This window comes from Pan troglodytes, chromosome 5, assembly GCF_028858775.2.
Source record: "Pan troglodytes isolate AG18354 chromosome 5, NHGRI_mPanTro3-v2.0_pri, whole genome shotgun sequence".
Taxonomy (NCBI): domain Eukaryota; kingdom Metazoa; phylum Chordata; class Mammalia; order Primates; family Hominidae; genus Pan; species Pan troglodytes.
In genome coordinates, this window is record NC_072403.2 from 145,114,810 (window position 1) to 145,131,154 (window position 16,345).

At 37.9% G+C, this 16,345-nt stretch overlaps 1 protein-coding gene across 21 annotated transcripts in view; it reads left to right on the forward strand.

Annotated features, from left to right (window-relative positions):
• Positions 1-523: 523 nt before the first annotated feature.
• EYA4 (EYA transcriptional coactivator and phosphatase 4) overlaps positions 524-16,345 on the forward strand; it is a 288,119-nt gene continuing 272,297 nt past the window's right edge. For all 21 annotated transcript variants that reach the window (XR_010158205.1, XM_024357428.2, XM_063813500.1 and 18 more), the window contains exon 1: positions 524-624. The gene's annotated coding sequence lies outside the window, so the exon portion shown is untranslated. The remainder of the gene's footprint in view (positions 625-16,345) is intronic.

Here is a 16,345-nt window from a genome sequence, read left to right on the forward strand (position 1 = left end):
CCACGCGAGATCGCAAACCATGACAATAGGCAGTCACCCGAGGTCAAATAAAAACGGAGTGGGTCCCCCGCGCGCCGCCGCCCCCCGCGTCCCTGGCGGCCTCCCCCGAGGCCCCCGGCGGCCTCACGAGCCCGCAGTAGCCGGTGGCGACGTCGCCCCCGCCCCACCTCCCTGCGCAAGTGCGAGGCTGCCCGCAGCGCGGCGCACGCTCCGGCCGTTCCCGGCTTCCGCGCAAAACTTCCATCCTGTCCACGTGAAGTTGTCGCTGCCTTAGAGAGGGGGAAAGAGCTGCGGGAAAAGCTGGGGAGTGACGACTGCGGCGGCTGGGCGCGCTCTCTCATTTTCTTTTCTTCTCCTTTCCCCCCTGTCGCAGTCCGGAGTTTTGGCTCCTCTCCTTTCCTCCTCCCCCTCGGAGCCGGCTTCTCCCTCCGCCCCGCTTCTCCCCCGCTTGTGTACGCTATTTGTTGTGGGGTGGCCGAAGGGGATGTCCTGTTTTCACCAGAGGCACAGCGCGAAGGGGAAACTTCGACACTGGAAGGAACGAGAATAAATACTTAATTACGGACGCACTGAACCGCGGCTGGGACAGACACTTCGGGAACCCGAGGCGGACCGGGCGACGAGGTGAGTGACCCCTTCTTCCAACCCCCGCCCCAGGGCTCCCGGGGGAGCCTGAGTTGAGAGAACCCCCAAACTTTCCGGGAAAGTGCGCGAGGCTCCGCCGGGGACGCCGAGCGCTGGGTACTGAGGACGCGCAGCTGGACGGTGCGTGGGCGCCTGCGTCCCCGGGGGGCGCTTGGAGGCCGGGTGCCCCACGCCTGAGGGCCCGGGCCGCTCGGACCGCAGCGGTGCTCTCTGCCCTAGAAGACGTCCCCAAGCCCCAAGGGTCCCTTCCGAGCCTGCCTGTCCCTTCCGGGGTCGGCGCGGAGCCTGCGCGTAACGGAGTTCATCCAGCAGTCCAGCGCGCGGCTTCTACCTGCACCCCGCCTCCACCTGGCAGAGGCGCGAGCATCGGGGTCTCCCCCACATCTTTCTTATGACGTGTATTACTTTCTGATGACCCCCTAGATGGTCCAGGCGCGAGGATGCTGACCCAGAGTCCTTCGGAGGGTCACAGGCGCCTGGGCTTTCCCGGTGCCGGGTGCGTGTGTACTTTAAAGGCTCGCGTTCTAATCTCCAGGCACTGATCGGGCTTTTCAACTGCGGCGATCCCACTTTAATAGTTTTTATGTGGCGTGGACTGAATGTCTCCTGCAGTTTGCCAGGGTCGGTGAAATTAGAGGCGCCTTGTCAGAGCAGTCGCGTTCATTGGCTCGAGTAGCGGGTGCCATGGAAGGCTATAACTTCTCCAAAGGAAGGGACCTGGCTGGGTAGAGCAGGTTTTTCTCTCCTTCCAAGCCTGCTGGGTCTGGGGAGGCAGTGGAACTTGAAATGGCTCGGATTTTTAGCGTGGTGAAGCGAGGTTTGGAAGTAGACGTGTGTGTGCTTGTTTTATTCTGCGCCGCACAGCAACCCGAACTTTCGTTTGGTAGCACTTGAAAGAGTTTTCTCCCTTTGTTTGCGAGATTCTGAACAGCTCGGAGCGATTAGGGAATTTGCGGACCGAGTCCGGTGGCAGAGCTGGGGCGAAAGCAGAGAGCGCAATTTAATTTTTGTCATCTCTTCCCTGCTTGGGAGGATAGTGTTTCCCTTCACCACCACCCCTCTTTCTCCTTCCTATGAAGACAACGGATTTGCGCCTGGGGTGAGAGTGTGTGCGGGAGAGTGGTGTGGAGACTGTCCTCTCTCACCGCGTCTCCTGCGCCTCTCCCCGCCATCCCGAGCGGGCCTAGAGAGTCATTCATGAATCTTAACCTGAGGGCAGGGGAGGAAGGTGCAGGTCCCTCTGCCCTTTCTGCCAAGGTGCAGAATAGCGCCCGGGCGTGTGTTTTGGTTCCAGAGCAGTTCCACGTGGAGCAACTTCGTGTGTGTGTGTGTGTGTGTGTGTGTGTATGTGTTGTGTACTTGATCTGTGAGGAGGTAACAGGAGTCTGGTGTTCAAACCCAGTGGGCCGTTGGCCATTAGTTTGCTTTCCTGGCTGTCATTACAGACACTTCCAAAATCTGATACCTAAGAGAACCAACAGGTTAGGTTTCACATTAAGGGCTCATACTTAACAGTTTTCTTTCTCCCTTACCCCTTTTGGCTTGCCACCCTGGGATCAACGTAATTGTTGGAGCGAAATACATCTCCTGGAATATGGCATTTTGTTCCTCTTCTCCTCTGTGGCCACTTTGTGAACCCTCGGGTGTTTGTCAGTTTCAGTGCGGGCTCCTGCGGGATTTAGGTGGGAGTCTTAGGAGCGTTTAACAACCGCGGGCTCCCCATCAACAGCTTCTGAAGTTTCACTTACACGTAGGTGACTGACAGGATTGAAAGTTGACGATGGTTTTTTTGTTTGTTGCGTTGTTTTTGTTTTTAAAACCTTAGGGAAAGGATTGTACTTGAATTCCTTTCCCGGGTACGGTTTGGTTTTAAGCAGAATCAGTGCCTTTTTTTTTTTTTTTGTCTTTTAAAATATTATTGGCAAGCTTAAACCTGAAGAACCAAAAACTAGAGGGGGTGGGGAGAGAATCCCCCCAAAAAATATTTGATACGTGATACGGAGCGTTTTAGGAGACTGCATTCAAAGACATTTGTGTATTTTTAAAAATAACATTATCCCAAGAAACAAAAAGCAGTAGTAACAAGAGACAGATTGTTTTGTGTGGAGCAAGACTGCCAGAATCTGATTTTTATGGCAACAATATCGAAAGCAGACATAACTACACCCACATTTATTGTTATAAACCGTAAAAATAGTTTGTTCCACCTGATTAAAAGTTGTAAGTCATTCAAAGTTAAACCCGTATTTAGGAATGACTGTACAAGAATGTTAAAACCTTTGACAGCTACAGCTTTGGAAGCAACATAATTAGATTTGTTGAAAATGTCTCCTTTCTCTGATTATTAGGGATATGTACTTGTCTTTCATAATAAGTAAAGGTCTACAATCAATATGGTTTTCAAAAGCCTGTTTTCCTTTGTAAATTTCCTGAAAATAGTATGTTTCAATATTTAAAGACCATTGTAACTACCGGTTGGTTCACAATTATAACTAAAATAAGATTTACTCAGTTGTTTTCTTTTTATTAGTATTTATCGAATATTTGAAATTGAATTTCTCATTTCCAAAATAAAACGTCTCACATATATGTATGTATTCACAATTAACACTTCTTTTAAGTAGTAGGCTTAAGTTTTAAAATTTTTTAAATCTTAAGATTTGTATAAAAAGGAGTGATTGTATAAAAAGGAATAATAATTATTATTAATTGTTAAGAAAAATAGATGCTGAATTTCAGAGGGTTTCTAGAAGCTGGAGAAAAAAATTGCATAGAAGTTTCTTTTTTGACGGGTGACTGGCAGATGAGTTACTTGTCATTTTGCTATAATTTTTTTTTTCTTTTAATAAGGCTCTTTGGGTTAAAAAAAAAGGAAAAACAAGTACTCCATTTCTAAGAGTTTCCTTTTTATTTATGTTGTACTTTGGGGTGTAAATAAATTTTACATAGCCACGGGAAGTAGAGTATCCAATTTCATGCTTTCAGTCTCTGTTGCAAGCTCTAAATGACTGATGTCGTGTCTAAAAATATATTTATATGGCTTGATATTTCATTTTAAAATTTTATGCACTGGAATTAGATTTTTTAGGATTTTTAGAAAGAGAGAATGACAGAAAGACCATGACTATTGTTATAAAAAGTTAGAATGTTAGGAAGTTCACATTCTAACTTTCAAATAATCAAACTTATTTTGCCCCACAAAAACTCACAGTTTTTATACAGATTTCAAGAAGAGGGGTGATAATCTTTTTCACTACTTAGTTAAGTGTTAAGTAATTTAAGAATGCAAGTATGTATTATGCTTTCTCATTATCATTTTTTTCTGTTAGGTAAATGCAAGAACACTGGACATTCTGTAAAAACAGGCCCCTCTTTATAAGGAGTTTATTCACCATAGTTCTGTATTGCAGCTGCTGATCATATTTCATGGAGCTGTTAAAGCACTTAAAACCTAAAATTAGGTACTGTCTGGTTGTAAATATTTCCGATCACTTATTTAAGAAATAAATAGAAAAGCGTGCTATCAAAAGTAGGAGACGTTTTGAATCCTCTCATTGAAGAGCTGAACAAACCTCTATCAAAACACCTTCTTCTTTTTTCAGTGAGAATATAATCTTGACAGTTTCTTTTTCTAAGTGGATATTATTCTTACATGTACTAAATGCTAAACTCTTATAACGTGCCTCCCTGTAGAGTATCTTAAACTAATTATATTCAGAAATAAGGTTGGGGGATTTTATTACAATGGTTACTAGGTGAAGGAAATCAACACCAGGGGAATAGGGTGGCATTGCAGTGTACCTGCTTCTCTCATGAATTTTTCCTGCTAAACTAAGAAATGACATGCTGTTTCAGGCATTTGCCCTGGAGATGGGTGAGATGCAATATGTGTAATGCTGCATCTTATAGTTAGATGTGTTTTAATGAAGGGGACACTGCATAGTCATTAAATCATTTTTAGAGCCAAACTTGGCGTCATTTAGCTTGAACTTAAGTGGAAGAAAATGAACAAGAGTTACACATTCAAAAGAAGTACAAGCAACTTTGATTGCTTTTAAGAGGTTTGAAGACTTTGTAAACATTACTGTCACTCAATATTGCTTGTGGAGCTGTACATTAATATATGCTTTGGTGATATGTCATTTTATGCTTGAAATTTGTCATTCTTAGTGTTTCTCCATCCATCTTTTTATTAGTAAAGAGATACTGAAAATGAACACCACTATTCTTACTCCCCTAACCCCTTTCACACCTCCAGAAAAAGAGATGAAACTGATTAATTTAAAATAGAAACCATTTTGTGTTATCAAAACCACATTTATATAGTGATTTGAGACAGTTTCAGAGAGTGCACCTCTGAGTCTCACTGTAACCTTTTTTGTCATTGAAAGGTGCTAATTGATCTTAGGGTACTGACACAATAGTATAGTTTGATATTTGAAACCTTTCAGAGTTGGTCTGGCCCTTTTCTTACCCTGAGATTTCAGTGCATGGATGATGATGAAAGACACCATTCGAAATTCTCATTTTTTTCCAATATGAAATGTTTTAATACAGCATGTTCATATTTTTAAAGCTTTTATTTACATACAGTAAGTAAATTTATTTTAACGTACTTTTGGACAGTAGGAGAAAGACCTATATGTTCTATCGTGTTAGAATTTTTTAGTTTTTTTTTTTCTGCACAGGTAGTTTATTTAGGTTATAATTTTTAGGCAAAGTCTGATTCCTATTATCACATGAATATTTTCAAAGTGAAATTGCATTAAACCAATGTGGAATAGCTTTTGTATCACCAAGGCATATATTAATGTAGATGTCAAATATGAGAGCATATTTTCTTGAGTATATTTATATCCTAAAGTGTATTTTTAAATAAAAGTGGTCACTGTAGTCTTTAGATAATTACAATTTGGCTGTCATTATTACTATAATATTAATCACTATCACCATCATAACATCATAGCTAGCATTTACTCAGGAATTTCGTGCAAAACACTGTTTTAAGCATTTATATGGATTAGCTAATTTTAATTTTCTTAACTATGCCGTAAATTAGGTAGTTTTGTTATTCCTGTTTTACAGATAAGGAAGCTGAGACCCAGTCATGCAGCACAGTGGAGCCAGGATCCTAACTCCCCAGTATGAGGCCAGCACCCTTATCCTTAAGCGTGTGCTGGGCTCTTGCTTCCATCAGTCATATACCACCATTTTTAGGTGGTACCTGAACATTTCGTTTTAATAATACTTATATTTTATGTAAGGATAACTAGATATTAGAAAAATTTGTTAAATTTTGTATTAAACCTGTAACTTCATGGGCAATATTGTTTGAGACAAGACCAAAAAAAGTATTGAAGTCGAAGAAAAAAAATTAAGTATCTGAAGAAACGTATTAAGTAACAGTGAACAAGAATATGGCCTAAATAACCACAGTCATGAAGGCTGGACAGCAAATGACTGAATTTGGAGAAATGCTATATTTTGTAATGTTTCCCAATTATCAAGAACTTATGACCAGATCTTTTAAATATTTAACTAACATGTGGAATCTTCCTTTGCTTTTCAAGCCTTATCCAAATTGGTTAAATGTTATCAACTTTGTATTTTCTTTGTTTTTGTTTTTTGTTGTTTTAATGCTGGTTTTGAATCTCAAATCTGCACATTTATGTTGAACCAACTAATAAGGCTTGAAGAGTTAAAGAGTGCATGATGGACTTCTGGAGGCAGGTTTAAATTATAATGGAGCTGCCCATATTTTGGAAATACATTCAATTTATCTGGTTATCGCATGTGTAAGGTTTTCTGTAGGTAAATACTTTCGCTGTTAATAACCTGTTTTACAATTTTATAGTATTTTTCCACTGAAGCAGTGGTTTTCATTTTTTTATTTACTTATATACTCAGCCACGGATCCTTTCATTTAAATGGAAACTGATGATATGCCCAGTAGAGAAATGTGCCACTGCTCTAGGTGAAGCAGGATGTAGGTGGCCTGAGAATGACACACCAACAGTACCCTCTCACGGTGGCCGCTGCCTCTGGAGTTCTCTCTAAGTGTCTTCAATGTATGGAAACTGCTGCAAAAAAATTCAAGTCTTCTGACAAAAGGGGTTAATTCAGAGTACCTGCTCTAACATGTTCATGTGGCATCACTAAAAAACAGACTGTCAGATACGGTAAAATATCTCCCAGTGTGATATATCAGCAGAAAGCTGTGTCTACTCTCCCTTCTATAACTTGAGTATCCGTATTAACCAGTCTTCAAATTCGATTTAGCACTGAGAAAATTAAAACTGATCAAAATGTTCCCTATGTGTAGTTACAGGTCTGAATGAGGCACAAAGGACTTGTACCTGCAAAGGTTGACTTTATTAATTAGAACATCTTTCCTCCTTTAAAGACTTTAAGAAGAAACACCAGCAGTGGCCTAACTTGACATGACTTTAGATTTTCACGTAAATTATTGCTACTATTTCTGTTATCCTTTCCCCCTTTCTTTTTAAAATGAAAGGGACATTTCTTGTGAAAGACTACAATTAAATCATAAAAATTTACATTCATGTGCCATTAAGTTTAATTCTACTCACAAAAGCAACAGTACAGAGTTTGAAATTCTATCCCTAATCAAGTAGGTGTACCACATACCGGGAGGGCTCATTATGCACAAGGTCATATATACAATTCACAGACCTCTGCATATACCCAACGGAGTGATCTATTCATTACATTTCACCTCTGACTTTGAACTCCCTAATGTTAAAAGATTTGAAAAGAACCGAATGTTCTGATTAAGAGATTGAATATTTCTAACTTAATGTTTTCAGTATGTTGAAAGTGATGATGACTTGGGGGAATCAGCAGATCTCTACATTACCTAATTCTTTTCTCTTACATTTGAATGCAAATGTATATTCACGTGCGGTTATGACTCAAGTCATTCTTGCTAAATTTAATGACGTTGTAGGTGAATCACATTCAGATTTCCTTTTGCAGGTTTTCCAGTAATCTAAAACAATGCTTCTAGTAGGTAACTTAAGCATGCAAACCTCAATAAACCTGTCAAGAACGCAATTCTACTGTTTTATTTTGTTTGTTTTTTGTTTTTGCATTAACTTTAGTTGATAAGATGATGGTACTATTATTTTTCTTAGTTGACTCATGAAGAATTTTAATTTAGGTCTAGTTTTTTCCCTTAATTGTTGACTTTAGTTTTTAAAGGTTTCATTCATGAAAATGGTTAGCAAAGTTGTGGGTACTTGGTAAATGCTTGTTAAATGCTTTTTCCTTATCAGTGTTGCTGAAGACTTGCAAAAGTAGAGTGGGATGGATAGATTTCTTTTCTACTCTGCATGGCTTTGAAGACTTTGGAGCTTTTATTGTGTTCTTGTATTTTTACATACCATTCCCAGGAATATTTAGAGAGAGAATCATTGTAACCAAGGTCACAGGTCTAATCCTCAGGTATTCAAATTAGCTTTAGGTGGACAATTGTCCTATACACACTTGTTCGTATTAATGTTGTCATAACAAATATAGTTATAATATCTTGATGCCTCTCCTGGGGGCCCATTCTGGACTGTGTTGGAGCTGTCTCTAACACTCTCTCACATCCCTAAGATATTCAGCCACATTTGTTCATGATTTTTATGAGGTCCCTCCTGGACTTAAAATTCCTTAAAAAATTTGCCTGCTGCCTATAGGGCAAATTCCAAAATTCTCTGCAGGGAAGATAACCCTTCATACTGAGAACCTTGCTCAGGTTGCTCTTCTCATCTCTTACTCCCCACTCACAACAACTCTCTTTTCCAGCTGTATGGAAAACTGCAGTTCTCAAATACACCTTGGACATTTCCACTTCATTTCTTTGTGCGTGGAATGCTTTTTCTCTGGAAAACATCGCCCCTCTCCCCCTGCAAATATCTTTTCTACTGCTTTTTCAATACTTAAGGTGCAAAATGTTAGCTCCTCTGATAAGTTCCTCTGACCTCCAGAGTCTGAGTTGGACGTTTCTTTCTCGTTACTCCCAAAGCATCCAGCTTCTACATTTAACATAGCCCTTGCCACATTGAAATGTAATAGATTACATTAGTCTAAATCCTGCTTTAAGCTGAGAATTTACTGGAAGGATTAGCTGTATTTGTCATTTCTGTATTGCTAATGCACAGTGCACTGCTGGACATACAGTCAGTAGGTAGTTGTTATATTCCCATTGAATGAATGAGTAGAGGTACTGGGAATGAGAGCAGAGATTGTGACACTGAGCATCCCCTCCTTGAGACTGGGAACAGTGAGAAGGGCAGTGACCATTACAAGGTGGGACTACCTCAATAACAACCTCCGGGGGTTTTGGTATAAACCCAGTAGAATTGCAGCTGTGAATCCAGGCCTAGGTTATATGTATGTATACGTGAATGTAGAAATGTGTTTATTTCTTACCACTGGGAAGTCAGTGATCTGGTGGATAAGCCAAGGATCCTGAAAATCTCTGGAGATACGGTAATTTCATAGTACTTGAAATCTGAGAGACTCAGTTCTTATAGCACAGTGAGTAAGTAGAAAGAATATGGGGGCTGGGCGCGGTGGCTCACACTTGTAATCCCAGCACTTTGGGAGGCCGAGGAGGATGGATCACCTGAAGTCAGGAGTTCGAGACCAGCCTGACCAAAATGGCAAAACCCCGTCTCTACTAAAAATACAAAAATTAGCTGGGCGTGGTGGTAGGCGCCTGTAATCCCAGCTACTCGGGAGGCTGAGGCAGGAGAATCACTTGAACCCAGAAGGCAGAGGTTGCAGTGAGCTGAGATTGCACCATTGCACTCCAGCCTGGACAACAGAGTGAGACTCCATCTCAAAAATAAATAAATAAAAAAGAAGAAGAATATGGAGCCAGGCACTTGGGTTCAGACCTCAGCTCTAACATTGACGAGTTTGTAACATCAAACACATTACTGAAACAGATTTTGCTTCAGTTTCTCATGTGTAACAGAACATGCCTCATGGGGTTCTGATGAGAATTCAATGAGTAAATATATGTAAATATATTTAGAGTAGTGCTTGATATGAGTATCAGTTGTTATTACTATGATTGGGTATCTTTCATTAGATTACCCCCAAATGTTCCAGAGATATTTAGAGCTGAAGGTCTTTTTGGGGGGGCTATGGATTGGTGACCATAAATGGAGTGTCCAGTAGTCCAAGTATAAATTAGATACTGTGGGTCATCTTGGCAAATCTGAGGTTGTATTTGGAGCCTTAAGAGAAGACACTATAGGTGCTCAACAGTTGGCATTGGCCATTTATGTTGTGCAGTAATATTTCTTTTAGTAAATGTTTCCGCATACAGTAATCTAGATTGTTTTAGAGCTTTAATCTGTGTGGTTCCTTAACTACTTTAAGCAATTATAAGCACGTTGTATAATGGTAGTACTTTATAGCCAATATTTAAGTTTCCTCAGTTGCTTTTTTTTCAGCCGTAAGGTACCAATTATGAGAATTTGTATAATTTTCAATAGTCAGTGGGCCTGATGAACTCAATGTAAACTTTTTAAAAGGTAGCTTTACATATTGCTATGATTCTTACCTTTAGAGAGACAGTAGGAGGTAATTAGTACCTCTACTTACAGAATTTATCACTTGGTCCTTGGATTCAGATATAATGGCTATGTGGCAGGATGGGGCTGAAGGAAAAAGGAAAGTTAAAATATTAATTGTCAAGGTCTCATTTTTACAGCTTATCTGGAACTGCTACCAGGTGTATCTGTATAGTTTTAAAAATGATAATGTTGTACCTGAATTCTTCAGTATATTTAAATAAGAGTTTTTCAAGCTCTGGTTATTGACATTTTGGGCTGGATAATTTATTCAGGGGATACTGTCCTGTGCCTGGTAGGATGCTTAGTGGCATCGCTGGATGCCAGGGACCCTCCCTCCCCTGGTAATGATGGAGTCTCCAGACATTGTCAGGTGATCTCTGGGAGCAAAATTGCCTCTTCTTGAGAACCCATAACCTAAGCAGATCTTAATATCATTTGATATAGTCAAAAAACTCCCAGGGCTCTGCATAAGAGGATTATTCTATTTCCAGTCAAGTGTGGAGAATCCTAATACCTTCCTCCCAAGTTTAAACATGAAGTCAAACAATTCTCATTAGTCTGTGTTGATAGATTAACTTTGCACAGAGGGGATTTACAGATACGCTTCACACAGATTGACCATCTCCAGCATATTTTCCTTTTCTGGAAATAATATGTGAGTGGGAGTAACAGAATACCTGAGAGAGAGTATGTAGGAAGTAAATATTTATTTGAATCATCTATGTGTCTTTTCTTCCAGTTATTTGTCAGTAGATACTTTGGATTTATTTTTAAATAATGACCATTGCCTTTCCATTTCTGTGGGTAAATATTCAGTAATAAGAAACTTTTATTTTATTTAGTTTGTAGTGTTAGAAAAGGTAAAGTTACTGATAATCACAACTGCTCAAGATTAAAATACTTAATGAGTTAAATTATTTATTTGTAATGAGAAATTTTCAAAAGAATTATGTGTAGCTTTCAGTTGTAACCGCAAGTTCAAGATCTTGAGTTAATAACATTTGTACAGCTAGAAGAAAGTAAAAATAAATATATTACATGTAAAAACTCTCTTTTGTGAATTCTCAGATCCAAACTTTTAAGTTCTCATTCTATGGGTTTGATGTTGACCAATACATTTTATCTATGAAATGATATATAATTGATGTAAGTAAATTCGACTGTTGTTTGGGCACCACCCTTACATAATTTAAGCATATATGAAACACATTTCAAAAATCACTTGAAAAGAACAAAATGGGAACAATAATGTTCACATAAAGTGAGAGAGGATAACTTTTCCCATATGAGTTTTGGGTTGAATTTCAAAATTATTCTGAAATATGAAACATTAATATTATAAATATATAATCAGACTAATTTTCTTAAGAGTTCTAAACAGTAGATAATTTTTATCTTATTAGAAATTGCAAAGATACTTGAAATTCCACACTTACGCATTGTCTAATGTAGTGGTTGTACCTTAATTGTATTAGGTAGATAATCATGGAAGCAGTCAGACTAACCTGGAGATTTCACATCATTTACTAATTGATGCCTAAGTAGGTAGGGTAGAAGTACTTGAAAACACACACACACACACACACACACACACACACACACGCACATTCTCACTCTCTCTCTCTCTCACTTCCTTTGATTTGTGCTTTAATTTTGAAATGTGTGCTTAGGTGGCAAAGTGGCTGCAAATACAGCATACTGTGTTTGACCAAAATATTTTTCTGTTTCCTAGGTGGAGAAGGACCCTGCATAGCTCCTTGTTAGCAGAGAGATAAAGTGGGTGCTGGGCAACCCAATGACAGGTGGAGGCCGTTCTCGGGGAGTGTTGCGGAGAATTTGAGACAGGGGTTTAAATCACAGATAGTGGAGGAGAGTTCTGCTTCATTCATGGACAGGAAGTCCAAAGAAGGCACAGCGAACCACAGGTCCATCCAGGCACTTTATGCCAGATATTGAACGGGAAGCCTAGCAGCCCTTTAGTTACTGGAGAACGGCCAAAAACCCAGAGGTTCTATTTTTCCAAATGAGCACTTCCTGGGTTCATAAATCAAGGAACCCCGCAGAGTATTCAAGTCACATATCTCCTTTCTCAGGTTGATTCTTTGTATAGTGGGTCCTAATGTGGTAAGACTTACTTATGAACGTTTTATTTCTTATAATGCCATCAGTCACTTCCTTTTTTCTCCCTGGCGTATTCTCACCACCCTTATCCTCCATGGCCCCAACTCCCTTAACCTACTTGCCTAGTGCTCTTTTGCTGCCTACCTGGACAAAATAATAATAATAATAATAATCTACTAATCTTTCAAGGCTTAGCTCAAATGTCACCTCCTCTGTGAAGCCTTCCTTAAGGCTCAGGCAGAATTAGTTCTTTTATCTGTGTAATACCATAGCACTTTTTTTGGACTGTTAATATAACAGCAGATTGTGTTGGGGCTCATTGTATGTGTCTGTCTTCTAGAGAGACTATGAACTCACAGAGGGGAGCGATCATATCTTTTTCCCTCCGTAACCTCAACACCTGGAGATGTTGATGGAAATTAAGTGACTGCACTATTCCATGCATATCTTTAAAGGGCATTAGGTCCCAAACCAGACATCTGCAAAGGATGAATCCTGTTTACTTTTTGGAAAACTGGTTCTCTTTTGCTTGTGGTCATGAAAGCTAGTTTATTGGTTATTTTCTACTCCAACTTATTTAAAGCCTCATTTGTACCAAAGTATTACTGATTTTCTAGTGGAAAAAAAGGTATGTCTGGCGTACATTGGTATTTTCAATAAACTGACATTTAAAAGACAGATTTCTCGTTGAGGTTTATGGTCTTCATAATTCTAGTTTTCTCCAGAAACAAACCTTGATCTCTTTGGTTGCCTTCTGCTAAGATCAATTTCATGTTATTTTGAAGAATTTTTAACCCTCAGAATTATATATTTCATTTGAGAGAAACCATGTTCTGTATTTGTTTGTGTCAGTGTTTCAAAATGTGAGGACCAAAAATCCCAGATATATCTATTAAAAATATATGTGGCCTTTTGGTGAGGGAAATTACATCTTTTTTTTCAGGCACAATTGAGGAAGTAAAAAAATTTTGTTTAGTTTTTAGTGGTTTGTTTTTAGGCATTTTCCATACAAAGATGAGCAAGACCCTTCAAAAACCACCAATTTGCTTATTTAGGGGGGAAAATCTTCCTATGTCCAGAAATAACATTAAATTAAGATTATTGTTTCCAATAGTTTCAAAAATTGTGGTTTTATTTTCTTGTATGAGTCATTTTTTAGCATAGTGCCGTACATGGTTGCACTACATCATGACAAAGCATATTTGCTCTATGTTTCAGTGGGTCATTTTATTTATCAGAGTCAGATGATCAGATCAGAAGAGAGATCTAGCCTAACCCTTCCATTTTGCAGATGAGATGTTGTATTATGTGACCTTAAGACCTTAAGTCATTTACTCAGAACAAAACAAAAAAAGAGAACTTCATGCTGGGGACACTTCATGCTCCCAACTCTACATCTTATCACTTTATTTTTATTTGTTTGTTTCTGATGAGGAGTTGAGAATGCTGGAATCAGACTACCTTTGTGTGTATCCAGGCTCTGCCACTCATCAGCGATGTGACTTTGGTCATGTAATTTTCTGAGTGGCTGTAAGCCATAGTTCCAGCACGTGTACATGGGGAATAATAACAGTACTCGCCTCATGGAGTTGTAAGGAATAACTGAATTCATGCAGGAAAGACATTTGGTTCAGTGCCTGGCCCACTATAAAAGCTCAGGTTATAGTTTGAATTGATATCTTTGAATAAAATGCTGAGTGTATTTGATATTCAGAGAGGGAAATTCATGCTGCTAAAGCAAGTTTTTTTTTTAATCTGTTACTTAAAAAATACAAATAAGTCATACTTTGTATAACATATTAAAACAGAGATGATAGAGGTTGCTTTTGAGAGGAATGACCAGAGGGAGCAAGAGAGAGGCTTTGGAATGCTGATTATGTCTTTTATCTTGGTTTGGTTGCCGGTCATGTGAAAGTGTTTATTCAGTAAAAATTCATCAGTGATCAACTTTTGATTTATGTATTTGATTTTACTGTGCATATGTTATACTTTCTTAAAAAGTTTTAAAAATACGGATATATTTAAAGTAAAAAGTGGATTTACTCATTCTTATTCTCTGCAAATCAGGATAAGTTGTTATACTTAGATGTGCATCTTTTCAGGCATTTTTTTTTTCTCTATATATGTAAATGTAGTAACTATGTGAGGATGTAATTTATTTTCATTTTACATTTTTAACTCCAATAGGATCATTGATTTCCTTAAAACTTGCTTTTGATCTGCTGAATCTTGAATATTTTTCCACATCAGTACATATAGTTTTGGGTGCTCCTATTTAATGTATGCAGATATTTCATAATTTCACTGTTCCCCTCTTGGTGTATGTTTACATTGCTTCCATATTTTTACTATTACTAAGTATGTTGCACTGATGATTTTTATGTCTCTTCGTACATCTGCCAAAATATCTGTAGATAAAACTCTAGATGCAATATTAATAGATAAATATGTATGTGCATTTTCCATAGAAAATACCAAAATGCTTTTTAAAAAGATTTATGAATCTTGCATCTTTAAGGTAATATTCTCATCTTTCTCACAAAAACCAGGTGCAAAAATTTCAACTTAATTGAACCTTGTAATTATTTGTGCTCTGGTTAAGAAGAATGGTTATAGTAGTAAATTCCTTGAAACTCATATAGTAATTGGAATACTCCACTATGATTAGGATAAATAATTCTATTAATGATATATATTTAATATATACATATAATTTATATAATTAGTTTCTCACTTAAGAATATTTAATATTCATTTTTATGAATGCATATTATATTTACTTATGGTTTGTAAGCCCAAATGTTAGGAAGAAATAAATCAGTAATATTATATTCACTATGTTTTTTTTTACTTAGTACCATCAAATATTTACCAGAATTATTAGGAGAAATGGTTCTAACTCTCATGTGATTGGTGAGAACTTATGAGGAATGATATATTGTTATTCTAGTAAGAGCCTACTCTGTGCCAGGCACAGTTCTAAGCACCTTATGTATATTACGATAGCTTTTTAACATAGAGATGAAAGATATAGACATTGTATAAGTAATAAATGACATTACTCCATTATAAATGTGTTGATAAATATTATTATACATGTCACAATATCAGTTGTGTCATATCAATGACTAATTTATAAATCTGTTACTTATTATAATCTGTTTAATGTGGAAATAAAAGTTAATGCATCAAAATACAGAAAATTGCTACTCAAATGCTGGCTAAAGTAATCTGATAGATACAGTTTTAAAATGAAGTATATTAATCAGTTGATTTTGTTGTTAGATTTTTATATGTAGAAAATTCTGTCTCCAGAATATTCAGTTCTTGTAGTTTTTGGTTAAGATTTTGATTAATCTTCAATGGTTATCTAGTGCCTTTAAAAAGTAGTCCAACTCAGAATAGCTTATGTATTCCTCTTGCATTGAATAAATATGGCTATCAATTTTTGCGGGATTTTTTTTCCTGCAGAATTTCCTGTTATTCTAAGGGATTCAATAGAACTTACACATATAAAACTGAAAATTATATTACTATAGGGAAGCTGCTTTGTGCCTTTCAGAAGGAACTCTCTTGCTAACTTAAGTACTGTATGTGTGTAGAATAGCTAATATTTTCCTCCCAAGAAATTTCATGTATGCAGTTAAAACACTCTTAAATTGATTAAGGATTTGTTATATATTTCCAGAAGCACTCAAGAGTACTTTTATGGTTATAAGAGTAGAGTGTATTAGAATGCCAGAAACCAATGAATACGCTAGAGGCCTTCAAAACTGTGCCCAACATTCCTGACTTTACCATATAAACATGTGGGGTAGCCTGGAAAAACAAAACAACTCTCCTTCCCCCAACGTAGGTGAGGCCTATGATGATAACACTTCAACTGGCTTGAATATTAATTTGATACTTTTCTGTTAGAAGTAATTTTTATTACTTAGCAAATGAAATGGAGAGGTAATAAATATGACTGATATTTATTTCTC